Source organism: Cajanus cajan, chromosome 8 (assembly GCF_000230855.2).
Source record: "Cajanus cajan strain Asha chromosome 8, NIPB_CcT2T_4, whole genome shotgun sequence".
Classification (NCBI taxonomy): domain Eukaryota; kingdom Viridiplantae; phylum Streptophyta; class Magnoliopsida; order Fabales; family Fabaceae; genus Cajanus; species Cajanus cajan.
In genome coordinates, this window is record NC_138524.1 from 44,878,860 (window position 1) to 44,890,643 (window position 11,784).

The following is an 11,784-nucleotide window of genomic DNA, read 5'->3' on the forward strand; positions in this document are numbered from 1 at the left end:
AAAATATCCGAGTCAAAGGACTTAGACTTTCTCAGTGGAAGATAGGTTTCCAACTCGAGCGACGAGTGAAGCTAAGCCTGAAGAGGCTTTCTAAATAATACTATGGGATACATGAGATCCTCAATCCCCATTCGCCTACTCAGAGGCACTCCTTCAAAAAGAGAAAATCCGAAAAGATCAATAACCATTCCCCAAGCGGAATTCGGCATTCAGCCAAACACCGAACGTCAAGATAATCCGCCTAACAGAAGAGGTCAATCAAGATCAATACGACAGAATCCCCCAGCGGATAACAGCCTACGCAGAGGCAACAAAACCAGAAAATCAAAAGAGTCACCCGAATAAGGATAACCGGGATACTCCACCAACGTCGAAAGGACGTCAGCCAATCATAAGGCATCGCTCACCTCAGAAAGATCATCTTTGTGTCTGCATCCCCAAGGAATCAGAATTTCCCCAGTGGGCACCAACTACGCAATGGAAAGTTGGGACACAAGAACCTATGAGTAACTGCACATCCCCTAGACGGATCCCTGCGTTATCCAACCCTCAGCGGCACCAAAATCAAAAACAACCGTCGAAGCAGCATCAGGGACTGTGGAGACAAAATCATCACAAATCCCTGGAGAGGGCAAACTCAGCTGCCAACGTCGTCAGAAACACGGAGGCATGCAGACCCTAGAGAGGGCAAACTCACGCTACCAACGTCGTCAGAAACACGGAGGTATGCACGAGCCTGGAGAGGCGACGACTAATACTCATGCTACCAATGTCTTCAGAAACACAGAGGTATGCAGACCCTGGAGAGGGCAAACTCACGCTACCGAGGTCGTCAGAAACACCGAGGTATGCACGAGCCTGGAGAGGCGACGACTAATACTCAGCTACCGACGTCGTCAGAAACACGGAGGTATGCAGCTGCCAACGTCGTCAGAAACACGGAGGCATGCAGACCCTGGAAAGGGCAAACTCACGCTACCGAGGTCGTCAGAAACACCGAGGTATGCACGAGCTTAGAGAGGCGACGACTAATACTCACCCTGGAGAGGGCAAACTCAACCTGGAGAGGCTACTCAACAATTTTCCCACCTGAAGACACTACAAGTCGGAAGGATTGCTTACTCCCCGGACAATTGGGCCAACTCCTTTACTTGTCAACCGGTACACCAAAAAAGTCGTTCGACTAAGTAAAGGGGGGGCAGCTGTAGACCCCTAAAATTGTCCGGGTCGGAAATAAGACTCAAAGACTCTCGAAGACCGAAGGAAAGTCAGCCGGAAGGACTCCTGGAAGACCCTAGGATGACTCTTTGTAGGGCTAGAAGTCTTAGAGTAGCTTAGAATAAGGGTGTGTGAGGATTGGAGCTCAATACGCCCTCCTAGAGGTTCAGTACGGCCGTACTGAGCCATTTGAACTACAATACGGCCATAATGAAATCAATACGGCCGTACTGAAGTTTTTGAACTTCAGTACGGCCGTACTGAATTCAGTACGGCCGTACTGAATTCAGTACGGCCGTATTGAATTCAGTACGGCCGTACTGAAGTTTTTGAACTTCAGTACGGCCGTACTGAATTCAGTACGGCCGTACTGTAGTTCAAAAACTCAGTACGGGCCGTATTGACTTCTTAGGCCGTACTGCGCCTCAATCCTATAAATAGGACGTCATTGGCTCGTCCTTACACACATTTGCATCATTTCTCCACCCTCTTGCTGAGTATTCTTGGGTTTTGGAGCTATTCTCTGCCCTAGAAATCTCTCCGAGAGCTAATCCGACTAAGTTCTTGAGTTCACGAGCCTTCAGCTTGAGACTCGAACAAGTCGAAGGGAAATCTCTTTGATTTCCATAGTTTATATTTATTTTAGGGAAAGGAGCGAGCGAACATGTAATGGGAAGGAACGCCAAAAAGCCTCCTAACTCCTTTTTGAATATATAAAAGCCCGCTTCGAAGGTTTCTTTCCAAATCCTTTCTTTTACCGCTTTCATTTATCGCTTTTTGATTGTTGCATTGCACGTTTAAAGCTTTCATCATGTAGATAGTTTACTTATAATCTTTCTAATAAATAGGGGTAGTTTAGTAATTTTACGCTATTATTTATGAAATGATCCGTCATAGCGAACCCGAAAGGGGCGTTGTGGGGTGCTAACACCTTCCCCACACGTAATCGACTCCCTTACCCAACTCTGGTTGTAATGGCCAAAGTTGATTTGCGAAAATCAATTGCCTTATTTCTTTTTCCAATGTTTTGAGTAAAACATTGGTGGCGACACCAAGAACCCCTTTTTGCGAAAACCACTAATGCATGGAGGGTCCCGTTTGGGATTAACACGGATTGGTGAGAATCATTTAATAAAATTGTTAGTTCGATGAGGTCTCAGTTTAAGAATAAGTCGTTCTAACAATCCATCATTTTTCAAAACTAAAAAGAGTCCAACTATCGTCGCGAATGCCAATGTCCGTTTCGGCGGGTGGCGACATAGGCTAGTTGGGCCTAGTTTTGGGCTTCATGGGCCTTTGGGATTTTGGTACCCAATATTGGGCTCATTTTCATTCTTGTAATTTTTCCTAATTCATTGTATTACTTTGACCATTGTATTTAGGTCATTAGTCTAGGAATTATGAGGAAAAACGTATTAGATAGGATTAGGCCAAACTAGGTTTAATTTGGCTTGCATTTAAGTTACATTTAGAGTCACAAGGATGGTGCCACCTTGGCTGCACATGTGTGACCTAAATGTAACCCTAAATTCAAGTTAAATTAAATCCTAATAGCAATTAGCATCCATGTGGCCGGTGACTTGCATGTGGAGTGAGATTTGAATTCAAATTTTCAAATTTGAATTCAAATCTTGGCGCCACATGTGAACCTTGCACATTGGCGCCAATTTGTTTCATTGGCCGGTCCTATAATTGCTTCCCTCCACACTTCTTGTAGTCACTTTGAATATTGAATGAAATTTGAGAGCCTTTAGTGCCGAGTTTCTCCTTTCAAAGTCACCATGAGAGTGAGCTCCACCTTTAGGAATCCTTAGGTTTTCCTTCTCTTTGAGTGTGAGCTTTCTCTTGATTCTTAAGCTTGGATGCTTCCATCCAAGGCTTAAGCCTATTCCAACCGAGAATCCTTCATCCATCAAGTGTCCATTCCATGGTTTGCATCTCCTTGAAGTGGATCCGTGCATAAGGAGAGCTAAGGAGAAGAACACCTACCACTTCTCCTAACCATCTCCATCATTTTCTTTACTAACTCATTTAATAGGGAGGCTAGTGTGGAGAAATTAGGAAAAAACCTTCTATAGAAGCTTGCCAACCCATGGAAACTCCTAATATCTCCAACACTTTTAGGAGTGGGCCATTCTTGGATGGCCTTGATTTTCTCGGGGTCCACATTAACCCCTTTTTTACTAATTATAAACCCTAGGAAGACAACACTATCTGCACAAAATGTACATTTTTCTAGATTACCAAAAAGTTGGTTTTTCCTAAGAATATTGAAAACTTGCCTTAAGTGTCCTATGTGATCACTTAGGCTCCTACTGTATATGAGAATGTCATCAAAATAAACTACTACAAATCTACCTATACAATCCCTTAGAACATGATTCATGAGACGCATAAAGGTACTAGGAGCATTGGTTAGCCCAAAAGGCATCACCAACCATTCATACAATCCAAACTTGGTCTTGAAAGCGGTTTTCCATTCATCAGCCTCTTTAATTCTTATTTGATTATAACCACTTTTAAGATCAACTTTGGAAAATATGATGGCTCGATGAAGCTCATCTAGCATGTCATCAAGTCTAGGGATAGGATGTCTATACTTCACAGTGATGTTGTTGATGGCTCTACTATCACAGCATATTCTCCACTTGCCATCCTTCTTAGGAACTAACAACACTGGAACAACACAAAGACTTAAGCTCTTTCGAACCCAACCCTTTTCCAACAACTCTTGGACCTGAGACTCAATTTCTTTTGTTTCTTGGGGGTTGGTCCTATAGGCAGGCCTATTAGGTAGGCTAGCCCCAGGCACCAAATCAATTTGATGTTCTATTCCTCTTGAAGGAGGAAGGCCCATTGTGTTGAGCTTAGGAGAGCTTGAAGCCTAAATAAGTTTTGATGATCACAACACAAATGTACAACAACAACTTACAACTTGGAAGCTCAAAAACATAGTCAAAGAAAAGTCAAGAACATGCTATGTAATGGAGCAATGTAATAGAGTTTAGAAATTAAGTTGTTTTGAATGAGATTTTATATTGTGTGTGCTTAGTATGCTTTGTGCATAATCAAATCTATATCTAAACTAAGTAGAGAGTATATGATGATGAGTTAAAACATTGAAAAATTATTTTGAGACTTAAAATGAAGTTTTAAGTACTAACTCAAAATAATCGATTATTGTTAAATATAATCGATTATTCCAGCAATAGGCAAAATGGGATGCCTTGCTGCAATAATCCATTATTTGCCAAAATAATCGATTATCCCAGGAACAACTTTCTGGAATAATCGATTATCCAACAAAATAATCGATTATATTGTTCTTGGTTGGTTTCCAGAAAACCTGAAGAACAAAATAATCGATTATTCTTTAAAATAATCGATTATCTGCGTCTGAAACTTTTATAAATAGTTTGAACTTTGAGAAACTTCAGACAAGAGTTAGAACTGATAATCAATTTGTGAAAAACGTTTTGTGGAGTCTTTGTGACATCTTGGAGAGTTTTCTTTGTGAAATCCAAGAGTGAAAACGTTTGTGAAAAGCTTTGTTATAAGATCATCATCATCATATTCTTGAAAGGGGAAGATAAAGATTTGTTCAAGAATTCCAGGTGAATTCGTTCCTTTATTCTTTGTGAATCTTTGTAAAAAATCTTGAGAAGGGTTTCTCAAGTGGTAAGATTTCTTGTAGTGGGTTCTACAAGGGGTGCTTTCTTGGGGTCAAGAAAGTGGTTATCTTTTGTGTTGAAGTATATGCATGTGTGTGTGCTTGTAAACCTTCTTGCTTAAGATAGTGGAACAAATCTTAATCAGGTGTTGATTAAGGACTGGATGTAGGTCACATGTGGAGTGGATGAACCAGTATAAAAGACTTGTGCAATCTTCTTCTACCTTATCTTTTACATTGTGTAATTTCTTGGTTGAACTTTAAAGAAGATAAAACTTGATTAACAAGTGTATGTGAATCTTGATGGTTTAAATCTGAATTAGTGCATTGATATTGGACCTCATTATGTTGTAATCAAGTGGGCATATTGCATTCATATTTTCATAACAAGTCTTTAGAAAAGCTTCATTTGGAAATTCAGTCATAGAAAAGTTTTAAGTGAAATAAAGATCCTAGAAACTCTGATAATTTTTTAAAGGGTCATAGAATCCAATTCACCCCCCCCCCTCTTGGATTGTGCCATTCGTTTCTATCAATTGGTATCAGAGCAAGGTTCTTGAGAGTTATTCAAGATTTCAAAAATGGCCAACAACAACTTACCCTATGGTGAGGGTGTGTCTATTCATAGACCTCCTGTTTTCAATGGTGAAAACTATGTCTACTGCAAAATTAGGATGAGAATTTTCATTGAAGCTATTGATATTGCTGTATGGGATGCTATAGAAAATGGACCCTATATCCCTATGAAAAAAGATGATGATGGTGAGCTTAAGGAAAAACATTGGAGTGAATGGAGTGATGAGGAAAGGAAAAGAGCCCAACATGATAAGAGAGCTAAAAATATCATAACATCTGCATTGTCTATTGATGAATTTTTTAGAATTTCACAATGCATATCTGCTAAAGAAATGTGGGATACTTTGCAAGTCACTCATGAAGGAACAAGTGATGTAAAGAGATCAAGGAAGCATACTCTCATAAGAGAATATGAGCTGTTTAGAATGCAAAATGGTGAATCTATTTCTGATTTTCAAAAGAGATTTACACACTTGATAAATCACCTTGTTGACCTTGGCAGGAAATTTGAGAAGGAAGAGCTGAATTTAAAAGTGCTGCAATGCTTGGACAGAACATGGCAAGCAAAGGTGACAGCCATTGAAGAATCAAAGGATTTGACCTCCTTGACATTAGCCACTCTCTTTGGGAAGCTGAGAGAGCATGAGCAAAAGCTGCACATATTTGATGAACATGAGTAGCAAGATAAGAAAGGCAAAGGAGTGTCATTGAAAGCCTTGAAATCTGCCAAAGGTAAAGAGGTGTGTGAAGAAACAAGCTCCGATGATTCCGAAACCGAGAACTTCAATCTACTGGTGAAGAAGTTCAGAAAGTTCATGAGAAGAAAGAAAAATTCCCCCTACAAATTCAATAAAAAGACAAACAAGAAAGAGGAAGCAAGCACATCCTCCTTCAATTGCTTTGAATGTGGAAAACCGGGACACATGAAAGTTGAGTGTCCAAATCTCTTGAAGAAGCAACAAGAAGAGAAGAAATTTAAGAAAAATGGAAAAGGGAAGAGAGCCTACATTGCTTGGGAAGATAATGACTCAAGCACATCAAATGATGAATCCGAATGTGAGGAGAACAACTTGTGCTTGATGGCTGGAACTGACCAAGACACAATTGTAAGTGAATCTGACCTTGAATCAAATCCGGAATATGATCAACTCCAAGAAGCTTTTATACAAATCCATGAAGAAGCTGTCAAATTAGGAGCCTTAAATTTAAAGTTGAAAAACAAGCTGAAATGGTATGAAAATGCCTTAATTAAAGCTGAACAAGAGCTTGAGGATTTAAAGCATGAACATGAAAATCTTCAAACTATGTTTAACTTTAATGAAGCTCATTGTGAAAACTCTCCTTCCTCAAAAGACGCTTGTGAACATTGCAAAGTTTTTGAAAAAGAAAATGATGATTTGAGATCAACTCTTGCAAAGTTCACAAATGGAAATTCAAACTTAAACATTCTTTTGGGAAAACAAAGAAATACTTTTGATAGGAGTGGACTTGGTTTTAACCAAAGCATGAGCATGCCATTTAAGTCAAAGAAAGTAGACTTTGTGAAAAACCAAAATTTTACAAAAACTAAAAGCAACTTTTCTAGACAAACAACTTGTTTTTATTGCTGTAAAAGAGGCCATACAATTAGGAACTGCTATTCTAGAAAATATGGAGATCCAAATGGAGAGATGGTTTAGGTTGAAAAGAGTCAAAGGCTGAGAACTAACCAACAAGGACCCTTCACATGGGTACCTAAATTTTTCCTCTGAATTTGTGTTGTAGGAATGCTTGAGGGCCAAAAATCTACTTTGGTATCTTGATAGTGGCTGCTCAAGGCATATGACTGGGGATCCTTCAAAATTCTCAAGTCTGAAATTGAAGAATGAAGGGTATGTTACCTATGGTGACAACAACAAAGGGAAAATTCTTGGACATGGCAATGTTGGTAATCCCTCCTCTCAAACATTGATTGAAAATGTATTGCTCGTTGATGGTTTGAAACATAATTTGCTGAGTATTAGTCAACTAAGTGATAAAGGCTTTAAAATTGAATTTGATGATACATGTTGCTTGATTTGTGATAAAAAGGCAAAAGAAATCAGATTCATAGGAAAAAGAATTGACAATATATACATGCTGGACTTAGAACACTCAATAGCAATTTCAAGTACTAAGTGTCTAATAACTCAAGAAGAAAATATATGGCTTTGGCATAGGAGAGCTGCACATATTCATATGGATCATTTGAATAAGATGTGTAGGAAAGAATTAGTGGTTGGTCTACCTAAACTCAAGTTTGGAAAGGACAAACTATGTGATGCTTGTCAAAAGGGCAAGCAAGTGAAGGCTAGCTTTAAAAGAAAAAATCAGATTTCCACAACTAGACCTTTGCAATTAATTCACATGGATTTGTTTGGTCCTTCAAGAACCATGAGCCTAGGCAGAAACTACTATGGTTTAGTGATTGTTGATGACTACTCAAGATATACATGGGTTATGTTTCTTGCAAACAAAAATGATGCTTTTAATGCCATTAGAAAATTTGCCAAACTTGTTCAAAATGTGAAGTGTTCAAACATCACCTCTATAAGAAGTGATCATGGAGGTGAGTTTCAAAATATAATGTTTCAAAAATTCTGTGAGGAACATGGTATAAACCATAATTTCTCAGCACCTAGGACACCTCAACAAAATGGGGTTGTTGAGAGGAAAAATAGGTCCTTAGAAGAACTTGCTAGAACAATGTTGAATGAAACAAACTTGCCAAAATATTTTTGGGCTGATGCTATTAACACTGCTTGTCATGTGTTAAACAAAGTTCTGATTCGGCCTATATTAAAGAAAACACCCTATGAAATTTACAAAGGAAAGAAACCTAACATTTCATATTTTAGAGTGTTTGGGTGTAAGTGCTATGTGCTGAACAATGGGAAAGAACAACTTGGAAAGTTTGATGCAAAGGCTGATGAGGCAATCTTTCTAGGATACTCTACAAATAGTAAGGCTTATAGAATCTATAATAAGAGAACTCTAGTTGTAGAAGAATCTGTCCATGTGGTATTTGATGAGTCAAATAAGCAAGTGACTAGGAAAACTGAAATTAAAGATCTAAATGAGCTGATTGATCAATCCCTATTGGAGAATGAACCAAGTGAAGTGCCTAAAGTGAGTGAGTCACATGAAAAAGTGAAGGAAACATGTGAGCAACTGCCTAAGGAATGGAAGACTTCTAGAGACTTATCAATGGATAACATAATTGGAAATATTGGTAAGGGAGTTTCAACTAGGAGTGCTATTAAAAATATTTGCAACACTATGGCATTTGTGTCACAAGTTGAACCTAAGAGCATTGATGAAGCACTTAAAGATGAACATTGGTTAATGGCAATGCAAGAGGAACTAAATCAGTTTGAAAGAAATGAAGTTTGGGATTTAGTGCCATTACCAAAAGATTATCCAATTATTGGAACCAAATGGGTTTTCAAAAATAAGCTTGATGAATCTGGGATAATACTAAGAAATAAGGCAAGACTAGTGGCTAAGGGGTATAACCAAGAAGAGGGGATTGACTATGATGAGACTTTTTCCCCTGTAGCAAGAATTGAGGCCATTAGATTACTTCTTGCTTATTCCTCTATAAAGAATTTCAAGCTGTATCAAATGGATGTGAAAAGTGCTTTCCTCAATGGGTTGTTACAAGAGGAAGTGTATGTTGAACAACCACCAGGCTTTGTGGACTTTAAGAATCCTAATCATGTGTTCAAGCTCAAAAAGGCACTCTATGTCTTGAAGCAAGCTCCTAGATCATGGTATGACAGGTTGAGCAAATTTTTGATTGAGAATGACTATGAAAGAGGAAAGGTGGATAATACATTGTTTGTCAAGAAATTTAAAAATGATACAATGTATGTACAAATACATGTGGATGATATTGTGTTTGGATCCACAAATACCTCTCTTTGTAAAGAATTTGCTAAAACCATGCAAGGAGAATTTGAAATGTCAATGATGGGAGAGCTTACATTCTTTTTAGGATTGCAAATTAAAAAAATGCATGATGGAATATTCATAAGTCAAAGTAAGTATTGCAATGAACTTCTGAAAAAGTTTGGTATGGAAGGGTGTAAGGAGGTTGCCACACCTATATCAAACAATTGCAATCTTGACTTAGATAAGAAAGGAATTGCTGTTGATAGTTCAAAGTATAGAGGCATTATTAGATCACTCTTGTACTTGACAGCAAGTAGGCCTGATATAATGTTTGTTGTGTGCCTATGTGCAAGATTCCAAGCTAATCCTAAAGAATCTCATATGAAGAGTGTGAAGAGAATCCTTAAGTATTTGAAAGGTACAACCAATGTGGGGTGTCGCCACCCACCGAAACGGACCTTGGCATTCGCGACGATGGTCGGACTCTTTTTAATGTTTTGAAAAATGATGGATAGTTAAAACGACTTATTCTCAAACTGAGACCTCATCGAACTAACAATTTTATTAAATGATTCACCAATCCATGTTAATCCCAAGCGGGACCCTCCATGGAATAGTGGTTTTCTCAAGTAGTAGGGTTCTTGGAGTCGCCACCAATGTTTTACTCAAAACATTGGAAAAAGGGATAAGGCAATTGATTTCGCAAATCAACTTTGGCCACTACAACCAGAGTTGGGTAAGGGAGTCGGTTACGTGCGGGGAAGGTGTTAGCACCCCACAACGCCCCTTTCGGGTTCCCTATGACGGATTATTTCATAAATAACAGTGTAAAATTACTAAATTACCCCTATTTATTATAAACGGCTATGAATAAGATATCTACATGACGAATAAATTAAACATGCGATGCAACAATCAGAAAGCAGTAAAAGGAAGGATTTTGAAGAAGAAACCTTTGAAGCGTGCTTTTATATATTCAAATGTTAAGAGGCTTTTTGGCGCTCCCTCCCACTACACGCTCGCTCGCTCCTTCCCTAAAAATTAATCTTTACTATGGAAATCAAAAAGATTTCCCTTCGACTAGTTCGAATTCTCAAGCTAAATGCTCAGAACTCAAGAACTTCGTCGGATCGGCTCTCGGAGAGAATTCTAGGGCAGAACACTGCTCAAAAACCCCAGAATACTCAAGAAGAGAGTCCAAGAAGTGTGGAAAAGTGTGGAATGACGTCCAAATGACGTCCTATATATAGGAGTGAGGCGCAGTACAGCCTCTGACATCAATACGGCCCGTACTGAAGTTTTGAACTACAGTACGGCCGTATTGAATTCAGTACGGCCGTATTGAAGTTCAAAAACTTCAATACGGCCGTATTGGTTTCAGTACGGCCGTATTGTAGTTCAAAATGTGCAGTACGGCCGTACTGAACTCCAAGGAGGCCGTATTGAGCTCCAAGTCTCCCACTTCCTTATTTTTAGCTACTCTAAGACCTCTAAACCTACAGATAGTCATCCTATGGTCTTCTAGGAGTCCTTCTGGCTGACTTTCCTTCGATCTTTGAGAGTCTTCGAGTCTTATTTCCGACCCGGACAATTTTAGGGGTCTACAGCTGCCCCCCCTTTACTTAGTCAAACGGCTTTTTGGTGTACCGGTTGACAAGTAAAGGAGTTGACCCAATTGTCCGGGGAATAAGCCATCCTTCCGACTTGTAGTGTCTTCCGGTGGAAAATTGTTGAGTAGCCTCTCCAGGTTGAGTATTAGTCGTCGCCTCTCCAGGCTATACCAGAGTGTTCTTGACAACCTCACTGGCAGTTGCATACCTCCGTGTTCTTGACAACCTCGGGGTAGCCGAGTACCGCCTCTCCAGGCTATACCAGAGTGTTCTTGACAACCTCACTGGCAGTTGCATACCTCCGTGTTCTTGACAACCTCGGGGTAGCCGAGTACCCGCCTCTCCAGGCTATACCAGAGTGTTCTTGACAACCTCACTGGCAGTTGCATACCTCCGTGTTCTTGACAACCTCGGGGTAGCCGAGTACCGCCTCTCCAGGCTATACCAGAGTGTTCTTGACAACCTCACTGGCAGTTGCATACCTCCCTGTTCTTGACAACCTCGGGGTAGCGTGAGTTTGCCCTCTCCAGGGATTTGTGATGGTTTTGTCTCCACAGTCCACGATGCTGCTTCGACGGTTTGATTTCGATTTTGATGCCGCTGAGGGCTGGATAACGCAGGGATCCGTCTATGGGATGTGCAGTTACTCATAGGTTCTCGTGTCCCAACTTTCCATTGCGTAGTTGGTGCCCATTGGGGAATTTCTGATTCCTTGGGGTGTAGACACGAAGATGCTCTTTCTGAGATGAGCGGTGCCTTATGATTGGTGTCGCCACCGGCCCCGAAATAGGCTTTCGG